General features: G+C 34.5%; 1 pseudogene; it reads left to right on the top strand.

Moving 5' to 3' along the window:
* Positions 1-491: 491 nt before the first annotated feature.
* LOC104654206 lies at positions 492-1,213 on the top strand (annotated as a pseudogene).
* The last annotated feature ends 14,026 nt before the right edge of the window (positions 1,214-15,239 follow it).

Below are 15,239 nucleotides of genomic sequence, written 5' to 3'. Positions count from 1 at the left end.
GGACTGATATCCAAAATATGCTAAGAACTCTTAAATTTTAACAATAAGAAAAACAATTAAAAAATGGGAAATTTTTTTTTTTTTTTTTTTTTTTTTTTTTTTTTTTTTTTTTGGCTGATGGGATGCAAGCTACTATGTACCTCTTCAAAATAATAGCCCCTGGTGTCTACTGGTCATATCATGAAGTAGAAATTGTGAAGGCACTGTATCTTTTAAAAAAATTCCCCTTTTGAAAAATTTCCTTTAAAAACAGCTATTTAATGCAACTCTGCCAGTGTGTTCTTGATGGTTGTGTGTTAACAATTCTAATTTTTAAAAAATTATTACTATTTTTTCATCAGAGCCATTGCACTGGAAAATACTTTTTTATTTTCATGAGAGTCTACCATTGAATTTACCATTCTGATATTAATGAAACATCTCTATAAAGGGTTGAAGTGTCTTCTGGCAACAATTGCTAAGGAACAGAATTGTCAATTTATTAATGAAATATGACATGTGTTGAATAAGATAAGCTGGGTCAAGCATTTGAGGATGCTTTTGAGGTTCTGAGGCAACATTCAACCGGAGATCTTCAGTACTCGCCAGATTACAAAAATTACCTGGCTTTAATCAACCATTGTCCTCATGTCAAAAGAAATTCCAGTTGCTATGGAGTGTTGCCTACAGAGGAAACTGTCTATAATTGGAGAACTGTAATTAACAGTGCTGTGGACTTCTGTTTTGAAGGAAATATTCATCAATCTCTGCAGAACATAACTGAAAACCAGCTGGTACAACCCACTATTCTCCAGCAAAAGGGGGGAAAAGGCAGGAAGAAGCTCCGACTGTTTGAATACCTTCATGGATCCCTGTGTAATCCTGAGATGGCATCTTGTATTCAGTGGGTAGATAAAACCAAAGGCATCTTTCGGTTTGTATCAAAAAACAAAGAAAAACTTGCCGAGCTTTGGGGTAAAAGAAAAGGCAACAGGAAGACCACGACTTACCAGAAAATGGCCAGGGCACTGAGAAATTACGGAAGAAGACAGGAAATTACCAGTTCAGTGAGGCCATTCTCCAAAGACTCTCTCCATCCTATTTCCTGGGGAAAGAGATCTTCTACTCACAATGTGTTCAACCTGATCAAGAATATCTCAGTTTAAATAACTGGAATGCAAATTATAGTTATACATATGCCAATTACCATGAGCTAAATCACCATGATTGCTAAATATACTCTCATATTTCATGGTTTACTGGCATCGGAAATCCCTACAAGTTTTAAAGGTTTCTCCCTCTCTCTCTTTTATAACTCCTCTGAAGAAATTCAGGATTTTTCACTTAAAGCAAATACTAAAGAAAAAAATTGAATTTATTGTTACTTTTATCAAAGAGCATGTAATCTATTCTAACTTGTTGGGAAATTCTGCAAATGAACAACTTTTTTTATAATACTCTGTGAAGATTCAATGAACAACTTTATTGTGTCAAATGATCAAGTCCATTTGAAAGTATAGACTAAATGTCCTTGCTCTGCTCTTACTATTCTCTCTCTTTAAAAAATTTTTTTTTATTTTATTATTTTTTAAAGAGGTCTCAGCCAAGATAATTTTTTATTTTTATGGATTTAGGAGTACAAGTGCAGTTTTGTTGCTTTGATATATTGCATAGTGGTGAAGTATATTGCATAGCATCCCCATCACCAGAATAGTGAATATTGTACCCAATAGGTAGGATTTCATCCCTCCTCCCCCTGCCATCCTCCCACCTTTTGGAGCCTCCAGTGTCTGTCACTCCATTCTGTATGTCCATTGCTAAGCTCCCAAATACATCCACTTTATTTTATTTTAAGAATTGTTTTCTTGGCCGGGCGCGGTGGCTCAAGCCTGTAATCCCAGCACTTTGGGAGGCCGAGACGGGCGGATCACGAGGTCAGGAGATCGAGACCATCCTGGCTAATATGGTGAAACCCCGTCTCTACTAAAAAATACAAAAAAAAAAAAAAAACTAGCCGGGCGATGAGGCGGGCGCCTGTAGTCCCAGCTACTCGGGAGGCTGAGACAGGAGAATGGCTTGAACCCGGGAGGCGGAGCTTGCAGTGAGCTGAGAGCCGGCCACTGCACTCCAGCCTGGGCGGCAGAGCAAGACTCCGTCTCAAAAAAAAAAAAAAAAAAAAAAAAAAAGAATTGTTTTCTTTTTCTGTATACTTCAATGGATGCAAAGTCTTTTTCTTTTATCTTTTCACAGACGATGACTTCTTTGTTTGTTTGTTTGTTTGTTTTTGGCTCCTAACTCCCAAGCACAACACTCACAGTGACCTATATTTTTAATTTTTTTAAGAGGCAAAGCCTACCTCTGAAGCTCTTTTTTTTTATTTTCCCACTTCAATAAGCTGGTCTAAATTCTTGCTATTCTCGATGCAACCACCTTCTTCTAGATTAACAGTGCCAGTACAGATGATTTGATTTATATATTGATTTCAGCATTTTCTTGTCATGTACTCAGGTGAGAAAATTCGCATTTTTATATGATGGCTTTACAAACAAATTTTGTAAATGACTGCATACATAAAGCCTTTGTGCCAAAATGGGTTCATGGCTTTAAAAACATCACTGGAAATGTCTATTCAGGTTCCTTACACATTTTTTTCTTTCCTTCTCTTTTGATCGTACCCATTTGTACAACTTAACAACTTAAAGCTTTTTTTTTTTTTTTTGAGACAGGGTCTCACTCTGTCACCCATTCTCAAGTGCAGTGACACACATGGCTGAAGCCCAGCTAATGTTTTTTTTTTTTTGAAACTGTTTTGCCATGTTGCCCAGGCTGGTCTTTAACTCCTGGGTTCAGGCGACCTGCCCACCTTGGCCTTCAAAAGTGCTGGAATTACAGGTGTGAGCCGCCGAACTGGCCCCACAACTTTTTTAATGTTTATATTTTACCACTACACTAAGGAGGAGTTACCCATTTTTTTAATTGCCTTCTTTCTTCCTTCTTATTAGGGAGGAGTAAGGAAAAAGACTTGGTCAGCAGAAAGCAGGTCTTAATTGCTTTTTTGTTTGTTTTATTGCTATTGAGTTGTTTGAGTTTCTTATATGTATTGGATATTAACCCCTTGTCAGATGTCTGGCTTGCAAATATTTTCTCCCATTCTGTAGGTTGTCTCTTCACTCTGGTGATTGTTTCCTTTGCTGTGCAGAAGCTTTTTAGTTTGTTTGTTTTAGCTACACATCATGAACTAAGAAGCTTTTCAGTTTGATGTAATAGCATTTGTCTATATTTAATTTTGTTGTCTGTGTTTTTGGGATCAAATCCAAAATATCATTACTCACACACAATGTTTTGTATGTTTCCGCTCTGTTTTCTTTCTTTTCTTTCTTTCTCTCTTTCTCTTTCTTTCTCTTTCTTTCTTTCTTTCTTTCAGCTGTCATCTGACCTCCCTATGTTTTCTTCAAGTAGTTTTAGGGTGCTTGGTCTCATGTTTAAGTCTTTCTTTCTTTCTCTCTCTCTTGTTCCTTCCTTTCTTTCTTTCTTTCTTTCCTTCTTTCTTTCTTTCTTTCCTTTCTTTCCTTTCTTTCTTTCTTTCTTTCTTTTTCTTTCTTTCTTTCTTTCTTTCTTTCTTTCTTTCTTTCTTTCTTTCTCTTTCTTTCTTTCTCTCTCTCTCTCTTTCTTTCTTTCTTTTTCTTGTTGACAATTTTCCTGAGCAAACTAATGCAGGAATGTTTAAGTTTTTAATCCATTTTGAATTGACTTTGATATATGGTGTTGAAATAAGGGTCCAGTTTTATTTTTCTGTTTGCCAAAATTCAGTTGCGATCTGAAGAGATACAGCAACAAGGATGATAAACAAATAGCAAATAAGCATATGAAAAGATGTTCAAAGTCACATGTCATAGAGAATTGCAAATTAAAACAACAATAAGATACCAGTACATACCTCTTAGAATGGTTAAAATTTAAAGTGCTGACAACAGGAAATCATGGTGAGAATGTGGAGCAAGAAGACCTCTCATTCATTGCTGGTGGAAATGCAAAATAATACAGCTGCTTTTGAAGACAGTTTGAATACAATTTGTCTATAAATGTTTATAAAAGCTTAATTCATAATTGCCCAAACTTGGAAGTAACCAAGATGCCACAGGGTGCCTATACATTTGGCCAAACGCTATCCCTGGTATGTCTGTGAGGGTACTTCTGAATGAGATTAACATATGAATAGATAAACTGAGTAAAAGAGATAAGCCTCCCTGATGTGAGTGGGCTTTATTCAATCAACTGAAAACCTGACTATAATAAAAAGCTGAGTAAGAGGAAACTCCTCCTTGCTGACTGGCTAAGCTGGGAGTGTTGGTCTTTTCAAACTAAAACATTGGCTCTTTTGGGGTATTGAGCCTCTGTGGTTTTGGGCTGAAGATTATGCCTTTGGCTTTCCTGGTTCTCAGGCCTTTGGACTCAGACTAATATACACACAGGCTCTACTGGATCTCCAACTTTCTTACAAGATCTTGGGACTTCTTACCCTTCATAACATAATCATCATGTGAGCCACTTTCTTATAATATCTCCTTCCCTTTCCGCCTCCATCCCTCTGTCTCTCTCTTCAAACACACACACACACAAATATATGCATCGTATTTTTTCTGTTTCTCTGGAGAAGCCTGATTAATATACCACAGAATAACCTGCACATGAATATTTATAGTAGCTTTATTCATAATTTCCAAAACTTGGAAGTAACTATGACGTTTTTCAATAGGTGAATATATAAACAGTGGTACATGCAGACAATAAATATTATTCAGTGATAAAAAAAAGAAATGAGATATGAAGCCATGAAATTATATGGAGGAGACTTAAATGTATATCGCTATGTGAAAGAGTCAATTTGAAAAGGCCACATACTGTATAGTAAATGAGATGATGTAAAAGACAAAACTATGGAAACAGTGAAAAGATCAGTAGTTGCAGGGGTTCACAAGGTTGGAGAGAGGGATGAATAGGTCCAGGGATTTTTAGTGCAGTGACATTATTATATATAAAACTGTAGTGGTAGATGTATGTTATTATACATTTGTCAAAAACTTTACAATATACAACATAGAGTGAGACCTAGTGTAAATTACAGATTTTCATTAATAATATATCAATATTGGTACATTAATTATATAAATATTTCATACTAAGGCAGTATGTTAATAATAGGAAAAACTAAAGGAGGTGGGAAGGAGGAATATGGGAACTCCTTGTGCTTTCCACACAAGATTTTCATAAAACTGGCTTGTTGGACAGGCACAAGTATGTGTAGAATTCAAGAGATGAATATTAATACACAAATACAATTAAAAAGATGGAAAAGGACATATCATACAAACAATAGTCATAAGGGAATTACAATGGCTATATTTGTATTAGACAAAGTAGACTTCGAAACATAGAATATTACCGGAGATGAAGAAGGGTGTTTCAAAGTGCTTAGAGGATTAAATAATCAAGAAAGCATGATAATCCTAAATGTGTATACAACCAATTAAAGAGCTAAAAATATATAAACAAGATTTAAACAATATTCTTAATAATTTTTAATTGACATTTAAAGGGCACACCAAAATGGACATATTACATTTTTAATTTCTACACTTGTGTAGATTTAATTTTTCTAGGCATAACCTACAAGAATAAGCATTTTTTTAAATGAATTTCACTTTATCAATTCATGCTTAGCTTCATTTACCACTTTGTGTGTAGGGAGATATATAACATATAACCATCCTTAAGAACATAGAAAAACATTCTCTAATAACAACAGTAACAGGCCAGTAAACAATAGCAGCAACACTGATCTGTGCGATAAAAACATATTTATGTACAAGTTTACCAACATTTCCATTTGGCTTCTTTTTGATTATTATCTTGAGCAATTTTAACTATGAAAATGGGTGCAATGTCTACTTACCCAATTTTTTTCTTTTTAAGCTACAGTCTTTACAACTATAAAGCAGAATATAAGAACATGATAATTTAGACAATATAATTTTAATCTTCTCGATCTTTGGCAAAAACTTACTTTATATCTATAAATGTTCTTTCTGTTGCCTGGATATATTTAACTTTGGTAGATCAAAATATATTCAAATCCCTTATTTAAAGGTTAAATAAGATGAAAGCATGACTAAAAATTATTGTCTTATATGTAACTATTTTTGTTTAATATTAAGATTATTTTGAGGCACTTTAGAAATTTGGAACATGTATCTCTTCCTCCTTCCACCTCTCTTTTTCTTCCTTACTCCCCCTCCTTCTCTCATTTTTTCTCCTTCCTCCTTCCCTCCTTTCTTTCTCCTCTTCCTTTCTTTCTTCCTCCCTTTTATGCTGGCTTCAACTAAAATAGTTAAGCCTCCCTCTTTTCAAATTTTAGGCTCTTTTTTTTCCAGTACCCTCACTTCTGGAGTGAAGATATTTTTATTCCAATAACCCATATTATATAATTTTCTAATATTGTTTTCTAGTGGCATTTTAAGCTGGAGGCAGTAGCAAAGTAAATAAAATATGTAAGATGTATTTAAGTGCTTAATACATACATGGGACATTAACAGAAACTTCTAGAAACCTAAAATAAAAACAATATGTCCACATCTAAAAAAATTAACCAAGTGAGGATTTCATCACAATGCTTGCTCAGAATGACATTATGTGATACAGAGAAGTTACTGCAGTACTTCTTATTTAAGGATAATTGGGTAGTAGGTCAGTGGTAATCCTTTATTTCATAACTTATTAATCTATTCAGGAAAATTCTTTTACTACAATGTTGTCTGGAGATCATAGGATGAGCCTAGCTACACGACAGTTGCTGACAGGATACTTGCAGAAGATATATTTCAGCTTTCTCATTAAAGACCCAAATTATTAGTTTCATGGTATAGGCAAATAATACATTCCAAGAGTAGTTACATAATAGAAATGCAAAATGATGAAGGTACTTTTTATTAAATTGTTGACCAGAAGTTGATGTAAGTGCTTTCATTTACTCATATTTAGTATTAAAATTTTGACTTTTGTATGATTGATTTGTTTTAAGGTTAACTATTCCATATAGAGCAGGTATTCAATAAATAATGTTGACTGACAGGTAGTTAAATGCTAGAATGTGCTTCATCTTTACAGGCAAATAGACACCTGATGATTGATTATAGTCAAACATCCTTTAAAATATACTTTGCACATGTTTCAGACTAATTAGTTGCTAAATTTAATTCTGAATTTAAAATGCTTTATAACTATCATTAATTAATCTGATTTAGTTTTTATTATGGCGTTACTGAAACCAAACTGGTTAAAATGTTTTAGTGCTACACTATTTGCAGTTTAAAATTCTATTTTTAAGGCTTGTAAAGATATACAAGGTAGTTTTCCTTCTGCTATTGCTGTAGTAAATTCCAGGAGAGTAACTCTAAAATATTGCTACTTAATTATTAATGAAAAAATCAATGGATTCTATCTTCATTTCTTTTAACTCATGAAGCTGAGATGTTATATGAAGTCAGATTTTCTCAAAAGGTAAGTTAAGTTAGTGTTTGATAGCTCTAATCTTTATTTTTCCCAACATGGCAATAACTCTTTCAGTCCCCTACTCTTTAAAACACTGGGAACCTATTAACTCCATATCGTGAAGATAATTCACATGCATGTAAATGTCCTCATTTAAATGTTTCACTTCATTTCTTTCAGTATGTAGGATTCAGAGAAATTAGGTTATTTGGAAATAAACCTATGCCAGTGCCTCAGTTATGGTTATCCAAATTAAAAAATAGATTGGACACAAAGGTTAAAATGAGTGATTTGAACCCCTCCAAAACACATTTAAGCTTTCTTTTTTGTTGGTTTTTAAGAGACAGGGTCTTGCTCTGTTGCCTGGGCTAGAGTGCAGTGGTGCAGTCATGGCTCACTGCAACCTTGAACTCCTGGGTTCAAGTGATCCTGCTACCTCAGCATTCCAAGTATCTGGGACTACAGGTGTGTGCCACCATGTCAGGCGAAAGTTTTTAGAATTTTTGTACAGATAGGGTCTCACTGTATTGCCCTGGCTGGTATTGAACTCCTGGCCTTTGGATCCTCCTGCCTTGGCCTCTCAAAGTGCTAGGATTATAGGCTTAAATCACTGTGCCCAGCAGCGTTCTTTTTTTTTTTTAATAACACTCAATGGCATCTTTTATTCAGACATTTTAATGATTCACAACTAGGTGATTAGAGGTTAAAAAGTACCTTGAAATAATAATTTATTTTAATTCATGAATTTAATAATATTTTGTTTAAATAAAAACATCTCCCAAATGAATGGTCAGTTCAGATCAGCTTCCAAGCTGATATTAGAATAATAATATTACAACAAAACATGGACTATTTAGTAAAACAATTAAAAGGCTATACATTTAATGCTTATATGGTAGGGTTTTGAATATAATTGAATTAATATTTGTTAAGGTAATATGTGACACATTCTGATACATTGTTTTCATTTTCCATAAACTAGTGACACTATTTTTGCAGAGGTAAATAAAACTTTACCTGAAATTCCCTTTTGTGACACCAGATGGTGCTTCCATTTATGAATTGGTTCTAAAGAAAGAATTTTTTGAAAATGCCATGGAATAAGAGCAATAAAATAAAGTTTTAGATGGTCTAACTACTACCCTCCTCTCTACCTCTACATTTAACAAATTAAGAGGTTCTAAAAAATTTAATGACAAGTGATGTTCCCAAAATTCCTCAGTTTTTTCATGACAGATCTGGGCAGGAACCCAAGGATCCTGGCACTGAATTTTTTGAATTAGTTTTCATTATTTTGTACTAAAATTCTGTGGCTACTCACAGTTCAAGAGAAGTATTTATGCAATATGCAATACTGAGCTGCTCTATGTAGGGGAGTGTGTGTGTGATTACAAAAAACCTCTTAAGTCAGTTCCTTCCATTGTAATATCGACCTCATGTTAACAAATTCAATAATATTTAAATATTTTAAAAACTCTTATATCATCTCAAAGGACTTTTTTTTAACAAAAGTTTGGCACATGAACAGATACATTTTCAGGTAACACTATTTGGTAGAATTCTATTTACTAAAATAACTTGGTTGGAATATATTTACTTCTGAAAATATTTCCAGTAAGAACTTAGAAATTGCCATGCAAGATTTGAATTATTCTTTATACTGTCAAAACTCTCTGATAGAGATCTTGGAGGAAATATTACGAGAGGAGATTATCATTCTTTCACTGATATCATTTTTAAAAGTAAGAGATGTAGCCTTAAACACAATAGTTCATCATTCTCTCATAATGTGACTTTCTTAAATTTATCCATGTAATGCTTTTTTTGGTATTTTTTGTCTGCGTTATCTCTCATAATCACAATTATAGTGCATCTGAAAAATATGAAAAATTGATAAATCCAGGTAGGACGGTCTCATTATTAGAGAATGTTGAGAAACAGATTCAAAGAAATTCCTGCCAAAATCCCAACAACCTTTTTTTCTATTTTTTCAGAAATAGAAAAATAAATTCAGAAATTCGTGTGAAATCTGAAGGGACCCTAAAAAGGCAAAATAATCTTTTATAAAAAGAACAATGCCGTTTTTTTAAGAAGACGATGGATCAGTTTGTTTTCTTCAGTCACAAGCATTAGAAGATGTCTAGTTAGCATAAGAAAAATTAGGAAGGGTATGAAGAATGTGATAAAGGTAAAGGAACTACTGAAAAGTCAGCATGGAAGGGGCAGAAACTACGTGTGCTCTGGAGATCAAGATAGCAGGAAGTACTTCATAATCTCATCTTGAATACCACAGCTGGAATGAAACAGCTCCAAATTTCGTTGGCATTATCTTTGCCTCACTTATTTTTTTGAGATTCAGAATACCAGGAAACAGATCCTAATTGATCTGGTTGAGGTCATGAGTCTATTTATGGCTAAAAGGGAGTAGAGAATTATAGTTGTAATAAGACCACATTAGATTTGGCCTCAAAAACCTTGGGGCACAATAACTAGAAAATAAAACAGCAAAAATCAAGAGATGGACATCTTCAAAGATATAACCAGGGTGCTTTATTGCTAATGCTTTACATTTGTTTACATATCAATTAATTATTGATACAACAGAAAATATTTCTGTGTATTTCAGAGATACTTCTCATGCAGACTATTAACTAGAGATTTGTATGTTGAAAAACAATTATTGTTGCTAAATCAATATATACTTTTCATATTCATGCCATTCATAATATTTATGGATGGCCTATTCTATGGCTTGCACTATATGAAATTTAAGTATACAATGATTAAATACACAGCTTTTTGACACTGCTGACCACATCTCTCTTGAATGCCTTTTATTGGCTTCCTTAGTATCACACTTTCCTGATTTCCTTCTACATTTCTGTTTTATTCTTCTCAAATTTTTTCCTTCCTCCCTTCCTCCTCCTCTTCTTCTCCTCCTCATCCCCCTCTTCCTCCTCCTCCTCCTCTCTCTTTCTCTCTCATATATTTAATAACACCAACTTTTTAAAAAAAGGTTTAATAGATGCCTGATATTTCCCAGGCACTAGGACCTATGATGAATAAACAAATTTAAAAATTGACAAATTTTTTGCTCCCATGGAATTTACATTTTAGTGGTAGGGTCAAATCATATAAACAAACAAGTAATATAAGTTCAAATAATGATAAATACTATGTAGGAAATATATATATCATAAGAATGTAGATGATATCTAGAGAGAAAGAGCATTTTAAGAGCTCATTTGCAGCTTGACCTCAACTGCTAGAGTTACTCTAAGCTCTCTGCTGTACCTTGATTATATTTTCACACTCTCCTGGCCAATCTCATTCACTCATGGGTCTTTAGTTTTTATCATTAGGCTGACAACACCATCGTATTTCTCTAGTCCACATCTATCTTGCCTTATAGATGCACTTACTTACTTCAGGCAACCCCGTTTCCTTGTTTTACTGACCCATGAAAATTGTCATGTTCAAAAGTGAGATCATCATATTTACTCCCATATCTTGCCTCCCAACCCTATGTTTCTAGCTTAGTGAATGGCATCCCCATCTAATTAATTGCTAAAGGCAGATCTTTGGAAAGCATATTTGATTTCTATCTTGATTCATTTTCCACATTTAATAAATGACCAAGTCCTATATTTCAAGTTTTATATGAATCTTTTTGCTTATCTCCATCTTCACTGTCAACTCCAAAGTTGAGGCCATGGTTAATGCTCATTTGAATTAATTATTGCTACAGCTTTTTAACCTTTATCCATCTGGTACATTTTCCACCATTTGCCACAATTCAGGTTAAGAGAGCTTTTATATATGCAATTTGAATAATGCCATTGGCCTGCTCAAAATGTTTTAATGACTAACTTTTTCCATAATAAATCTCTAAACCTTTAGGTTTATTGCATCATTCTCTGTCTATTGCTTACCCTTCCCAATACCATTTTTGCCAATGCCTCCAATGACAATGTATATTACAAGTCCTCAAATATGTTATTTCCCCTCAAGTCTTTGATGCATGCTGCTCCCATTTCCATGAAAAAATATCTCACTCTATCCCATTTCTTTATTACCATCATCCCAGCCTACAGCTCAGTACTTAGACCTAATCTCTTCTCAACTATTGGATCTTATTTTAGATTTCACTTCCTCTGAGAGGCCTTTTTTTTTTTTTATAACTTTTGGTGCCATGAGAATGTGCTCCTGCCTTCTGTTCCCATCACATTTTGTAGTTTTCCCTTCATAGCAACTTAGTTGATTTTCTCTAGGTTTGTTGAGGGCAAGAAATGTGTCTATTTCTTTTTTGTTGTTGTATATTCACTCATCCCAGTGCCTTGCTTAGAGTAAGTATTCAAAAAAATGACAGTACGTTGGAAGGTCTTTGTTGCAGGATGAGTAATTATCGAGGGTAAACTGTAAGTGGTTTTAAAAAAGAAACTTTACGTGTTCAATAGCTTAGAGAAGTGTACTGCTCTCTGACATAACTGTGTGAGCATTCTAGGCTAGTGGAAAACTGATTCAAATATCCAGATTCTTTCAGTCTTGTTTCTCTACTATACTCTACGGAAGTGATTCGTAGACTTTTTGGTCTCAGGAAACTTCTCTCTTACGAATTATTGAGAACACTAAAGAGCTTTTGATTATGCCAATTATATATAATATTTGTCATATAGAAGTTAAAGGTGATAAAATTTAAATATGTTACTTATTAGTTTATTTAAAATAACAATAAACCCATTACATGTTAACAAAAATAACAGAGTCTTAAATTAAGGAAAAAAGATCTAACTGTCACACCCGAGAAGAGATTAAGGCGACATGACAATTAAATGTGATGCAGTGTCCTAAATGGGAACCTTGAAGTTTATTTTTAAAATACATTAATTGGAAGAGTGGTATTGTCTTACTCTTTTTTGGTAAATGTCTTTAACGTCTAATGTAGTAGAAGATAAATGGATATAAAAGACAACTCAGACTCCCTGAGAAGATAGGAGGGAAAAGGTCCAAGGCACATGTGGAGGGGTCAGCCTTATATGAACCAAAACACTGTTTGCCTTGTAACAGATAGAAAATTGGCAGATGTGAATTCAACAGACATGCAGTGGTGTGGAATTAATAATGGAATTATGGCATTCTTAGCTGATTGCAACATTTTCTCAACTACTTTTTTGGTGAGATCATCAGTAAAGAACAATGTCAGTGGGAGAAGTGTTGCACATGTGCTGAGAGAAGAAAAGGTATAAAACACATCTTGCAGAATGGAGAAATGAGCTTAATTAGGAAAGCATCTTGAGATTTATGTCAATATATCTGAAACACATCCATTGATTACACTTAAGTGATTTTTCCCAAGATGTGTTGGGGCTTAATTGGTATTTTGCTAGAGAAAGAGGTAGAAGAGAATTGAGACTATTTGTAAAGCAGTACTTGTTTTATCGGACCAAGGATTCTGTGCTTTGTAAGAATGGAATTAATGGTATTTAAGGGTGGTAGGTAAAATTGGGTAGGTACAGTGGGTCACAAGTTTTGATCTGATCTTCAAATGTTGTGCAGCAGTATAGAGTAGGTAAAGACTAGGAGTCGGAATCAGAGAGTATTCAAAGAATAGGATATTTAGATGTATTCAAGGAATAGGATATTTAGATGTAGTATAATTATTGACCATAACCAAATTTGGAGTATCACTGTGGAAGTAAGTGGCTGAGGTAGAATGGAAAGCAAGATCATTAGAGCTAAGAAGGCCAAGGAACTGAGAGGTGAGCACATTGCACACTTAAGTGGTGTTGAAGATGCCGAGCATGGAAGCAGACTTGTGATAAGAAAGGAAAGAGTGAATTAGATGATGAGGTGCTATGACTCTCAGCAACAACTGTAATAAGTAATAAATTCTAATGAAAGACATTTCATAAAACAGGAGGAATGAGAATAGACCATTTAGAAATAGCAATGGAAAACAAGCCATATACAATATACCTACCTACTGGACCTTAGAGGGAAAGCTCATCACTTGAAGGGAAGGCATAACTTTGGAGGGAAGTAATGACTTTTGAGTTAGAGCAAAAAGTGAAGGGAAGTTTTAAGGAAGTAGGTGAAGATTTTTAGAAGGTTTGTTAATTACAGACCATCAGTTTTCAAGGGCACATAGATGGTTTGGGAGCATGAACAGATGTAGGGAATGAGGGCATGTTAAGAGGCATGAAGAGCAGGATGGGGATTAGTGTCACAGGAGGATGGATGACATGAAAGACTTGGACTTCTGCTGGTAACTGACTGTAAATGGGATTTGAAGCATGACATCCCTTGAAATCAGAACTATGTAAATTGAAGATTTATAAATGGTTGAATTTGTCTCTGGCTGAAAGTGTTATGGTAGCCAGGAGGAAGAGGCTACTTAATCCCTCAGGGAGGCTGAATCAGCAAAGCAGGCATTCTCCACACCCACAGATACACATGAACAGAGAAATATTACAGAAAGCGAGAATTTGATATCTAGTTTCATTTAGTACTGTTCAAATAGCAGATTATATAATCCACTGAGGTGAATATCTAATCTCCTATCAAAAGTTTCATTGTCATATCTTTGAATCACACACCTACTTGTATTATCTGTAAATATACAAATGTAATGGATTCAGAAGAGGCTGGACAAACAGGAATTCATCCCTGAGAGACTAACCAAATTTGGGGGAATGCACTCAAAAATTTAGCTTCCAGACGGCTGTACATGGCTGAGACTGACTCTGTGCATGATGGATTTGTCTAACTGTCATCTGCTCTTTCCTCCCCTTCAAGGCCCAATTAAGCAGCATATAGAAAGATAAGCAAGATGGGTATAACATGTCAAAAAAAAAAAAAAATCAGGCCAGGTGCAGTGGCTCACTCCTGTAATACCAGCACTTTGGGGGCCAAGGTGGGCAGATAGCTTGAGGTCAGGAGTTTGAGACCAACCTGGCCAACATGGTGAAACCCTGTCTCTACTAAAAATACAAAAATTAGCCAGGTGTGGTGGCAGGCACCTGTAATCCCAGCTACTCAGGAGGCTGAGGCAGGAGAATCACTTGATCCCGAGAGGCAGAGGTTGCAGTGAGCCAAAATTGCACCACTGCACTCCAGCCTGGGCAACAGAGCAAGACTATGTCAAAACAAACTAACAAACAAAGAAACAAACAAAAAAATCAGTTTACTGATTCTCATATCTATACAGGAATATGGTATCTTGAGTATCTTGAGTTATCTTGAGTGGCCTTAAGTTCTATAATAATATCTACTGGTTAACTAGAGTTGTATAATACCTAAGGATTATCAAAAGCTTTTTTTTTTAAACCAATCATAATCTAAATATTTTGCATGTGTTGTCTCATTTAGTTCTCATGCTATTTTTACCTACATATCCCCATTTTCTCTCTCCTGTCCCAAATAGCAAATACGTATGATGAAAAATTCAAAAGATCTAATGCACAACATGAAGACAGTATTTAATAATGGTGTACTGTACTTAGACTTTTTGTAAAATGATCAGGTCACAGCTGCTCTTGCCACGGAGGGTATAACAAGTAACTACGAGATGATGAATATATTAATTTGTTTTACTATAGTAACCATTTTACTACATACATATATCTTACAATATCATGTTGTATACCTTAAATATACACAATACAATTTACTTTTAGAATTTTCACAATATTTAACAGATGAGGAAACTGCAA

Source organism: Rhinopithecus roxellana, chromosome 7 (assembly GCF_007565055.1).
Source record: "Rhinopithecus roxellana isolate Shanxi Qingling chromosome 7, ASM756505v1, whole genome shotgun sequence".
Taxonomy (NCBI): domain Eukaryota; kingdom Metazoa; phylum Chordata; class Mammalia; order Primates; family Cercopithecidae; genus Rhinopithecus; species Rhinopithecus roxellana.
Note: the sequence above shows the minus strand (reverse complement) of the source record. Positions and strands in the feature narration are given on the sequence as shown.